The following is a 4,106-nucleotide window of genomic DNA, read 5'->3' as shown; positions in this document are numbered from 1 at the left end:
CATATCTAGCACGGACCTTGACCTCCAGCAGGCCCCGGGGACCCACATTACCCCCCCCCCCCCCTTCCCCCTGCAGTTACCCTGTACCACATGTCTAGCATGGACCTTGACTTCCAGCAGGCCCCGTGGACCCACATTACCCCCCCCTGCAGTTACCCTGTGCCACATATCTAGCATGGACCTGGACCTCCAGCAGGCCCTGGGGACCCACATACTCCCCTGCTCTACTCCCCCACTAGCTTTCCTTTCTTGCAGTTACGCTCCAGCGCATATCCAGCATGGACCTTGACCTCCAGCAGGCCCCGTGAACCCACATTACCCCCCCCCCCCCCCCCCCTCCTGCAGTTAACCCTGTACCACATATCTAGCACGGACCTTGACCTCCAGCAGGCCCCGGGGACCCACATTACCCCCCCCCCCCTTCCCCTGCAGTTACCCTGTACCACATGTCTAGCATGGACCTTGACTTCCAGCAGGCCCCGTGGACCCACATTACCCCCCCCCTGCAGTTACCCTGTGCCACATATCTAGCATGGACCTGGACCTCCAGCAGGCCCTGGGGACCCACATACTCCCCTGCTCTACTCCCCCACTAGCTTTCCTTTCTTGCAGTTACGCTCCAGCGCATATCCAGCATGGACCTTGACCTCCAGCAGGCCCCGTGAACCCACATTACCCCCCCCCCCGCAGTTAACCCTGTACCACGTATCTAGCACGGACCTTGACCTCCAGCAGGCCCCGGGGACCAACATACTCCTCTGCTCTACTCCCCCACTAGCTTTCCTTCTCCCGCAGTTACCCTCCACCACAAATCCAGCATGGCCCTTGCCCTCCAGCAGGCCCCGAGGACCCACATACTCCTCCGCTCTAATCCCCCATGAGCGTTCCTTCTCCTGCAGTTACCCTCCACTGCATATCCAGCATGGCCCTTGACCTCCAGCATGCCCCGGGGACGCACATCCTCCCCTGCTCTAGTCCCCCACTAGCTTACCTTTCTTGTAGTTACGCTCCAGCGCATATCCAGCATGGACCTTGACCTCCAGCAGGCCCCGTGGACCCACACTTAAGCCCCCTCCCACTGACAAAGCAAAACACCACTGGCAAAATCCTCGTGCCCCTGGTACTCCAGAATGTAAATTCAAACATGCCCCTGGTACACTGCGCAGAAACACTTTGCCACACACACGCACGCACTGCTTGTGCCTATGGTACGACAACTTTTCTCGTACCTATGGTACGACAACTTTTCTCGTGCCTATGGTACGACAACTTTTCTCGTGCCTATGGTACAACAACTTTTCGCCGTGCCCCTGGTACACCGCTCAGTAGCACTTTGCCACACAAACTCTCCTCGTGCCTATGGTACGACAACTTTTCTCGTGCCTATGGTACAACAACTTTCCTCCGTGCCCCTGGTACGACAGCTTTTCTCGTGCCTATGGTACAACAACTTTTCTCGTGCCTATGGTACAACAACTTTCCTCCGTGCCCCTGGTACGACAGCTTTTCTCGTGCCTATGGTACAACAACTTTTCTCGTGCCTATGGTACAACAACCTTTCGCCGTGCCCCTGGTACACCGCTCAGTAGCACTTTGCCACACAAACTCTCCTCGTGCCTATGGTACGACAACTTTTCTCGTGCCTATGGTACAACAACTTTCCTCCGTGCCCCTGGTACGACAGCTTTTCTCGTGCCTATGGTACAACAACTTTTCTCGTGCCTATGGTACAACAACTTTCCTCCGTGCCCCTGGTACGACAGCTTTTCTCGTGCCTATGGTACAACAACTTTTCTCGTGCCTATGGTACAACAACCTTTCGCCGTGCCCCTGGTACACCGCTCAGTAGCACTTTGCCACACAAACTCTCCTCGTGCCTATGGTACGACAACTTTTCTCGTGCCTATGGTACAACAACTTTCCTCCGTGCCCCTGGTACGACAGCTTTTCTCGTGCCTATGGTACAACAACTTTTCTCGTGCCTATGGTACAACAACTTTTCGCCGTGCCCCTGGTACACCGCTCAGTAGCACTTTGCCACACACACACTCCTCGTACCTATGGTACGACAACTTTTCTCGTGCCTATGGTACGACAACTTTTCTCGTGCCTATGGTACAACAACCTTTCCCCGTGCCCCTGGTACACTGCGCAGAAACTCTTTGCCACACACACACACCACTCGTGCCTATGGTACGACAACAGGCCCCGGGGACCTACATCGCACCTTGCTCTTGCCTCCCTTACAGCTGAAAAAGGTCCATGCCTGTGCCCTGGCCCTGCTGAAATTCCCTCTCCATTTAGCCGAGGCAGTGAGTCGGCCTCCTGTCTCCCTTTACGGTCGAAAAAGATGTGCTCCTGGGCGCGCTGGCCCTGCTGCTACTCACATCGGGCATGGACCTGGACCTCCAGCAGGCCCCGGGGACCTACATCGCACATTGCTCTTCCCTCCCTTACAGCTGAAAAAGGTCCATGCTTGTGCCCTGGCCCTTCTGAAATTCCCTCTCCATTTAGCCGAGGCAGAGAGTCGGCCTCCTGTCTCCTTTACGGTCGAAAAAGATGTGCTCCTGGGCGCGCTGGCCCTGCTGCTACTCACATCGGGCATGGACCTGGACCTCCAGCAGGCCCCGGGGACCTACATCGCACATTGCTCTTCCCTCCCTTACAGCTGAAAAAGGTCCATGCTTGTGCCCTGGCCCTTCTGAAATTCCCTCTCCATTTAGCCGAGGCAGAGAGTCGGCCTCCTGTCTCCTTTACGGTCGAAAAAGATGTGCTCCTGGGCGCGCTGGCCCTGCTGCTACTCACATCGGGCATGGACCTGGACCTCCAGCAGGCCCCGGGGACCTACATCACACCTTGCTCTTGCCTCCCTTACAGCTGAAAAAGGTCCATGCCTGTGCCCTGGCCCTGCTGAAATTCCCTCTCCATTTAGCCGAGGCAGTGAGTCGGCCTCCTGTCTCCCTTTACGGTCGAAAAAGATGTGCTCCTTGGCGCGCTGGCCCTGCTGCTACTCACATCGGGCATGGACCTGGACCTCCAGCAGGCCCCGGGGACCTACATCACACCTTGCTCTTGCCTCCCTTACAGCTGAAAAGGTCCATGCTTGTGCCCTGGCCCTTCTGAAATTCCCTCTCCATTTAGCCGAGGCAGTGAGTCGGCCTCCTGTCTCCCTTTACGGTCGAAAAAGATGTGCTCCTGGGCGCGCTGGCCCTGCTGCTACTCACATCGGGCATGGACCTGGACCTCCAGCAGGCCCCGGGGACCTACATCACACCTTGCTCTTGCCTCCCTTACAGCTGAAAAGGTCCATGCTTTTGCCCTGGCCCTTCTGAAATTCCCTCTCCATTTAGCCGAGGCAGTGAGTCGGCCTCCTGTCTCCCTTTACGGTCGAAAAAGATGTGCTCCTGGACGCGCTGGCGCCGGCTGCTACTCACATCGGGCATGGACCTGGACCTCCAGTAGGCCCCGGGGACCTACATCACACCTTGCTCTTGCCTCCCTTACAGCTGAAAAGGTCCATGCTTTTGCCCTGGCCCTTCTGAAATTCCCTCTCCATTTAGCCGAGGCAGTGAGTCGGCCTCCTGTCTCCCTTTACGGTCGAAAAAGATGTGCTCCTGGACGCGCTGGCGCCGGCTGCTACTCACATCGGGCATGGACCTGGACCTCCAGTAGGCCCCGGGGACCTACATCACACCTTGCTCTTGCCTCCCTTACAGCTGAAAAGGTCCATGCTTGTGACCTGGCCCTTCTGAAATTCCCTCTCCATTTAGCCGAGGCAGTGAGTCGGCCTCCTGTCTCCCTTTACGGTCGAAAAAGATGTGCTCCTGGGCGCGCTGGCCCTGCTGCTACTCACATCGGGCATGGACCTGGACCTCCAGCAGGCCCCGGGGACCTACATCACACCTTGCTCTTGCCTCCCTTACAGCTGAAAAGGTCCATGCTTGTGCCCTGGCCCTTCTGAAATTCCCTCTCCATTTAGCCGAGGCAGTGAGTCGGCCTCCTGTCTCCCTTTACGGTCGAAAAAGATGTGCTCCTGGGCGCGCTGGCCCTGCTGCTACTCACATCGGGCATGGACCTGGACCTCCAGCAGGCCCCGGGGACGCACA

Source organism: Mchenga conophoros, linkage group LG18 (genome assembly GCF_057382185.1).
Source record: "Mchenga conophoros isolate Kocher_MC1m ecotype Shallow Benthic linkage group LG18, M_conophoros_male_GT1.1, whole genome shotgun sequence".
In the NCBI taxonomy this organism is placed as follows: domain Eukaryota; kingdom Metazoa; phylum Chordata; class Actinopteri; order Cichliformes; family Cichlidae; genus Mchenga; species Mchenga conophoros.
Note: the sequence above shows the minus strand (reverse complement) of the source record.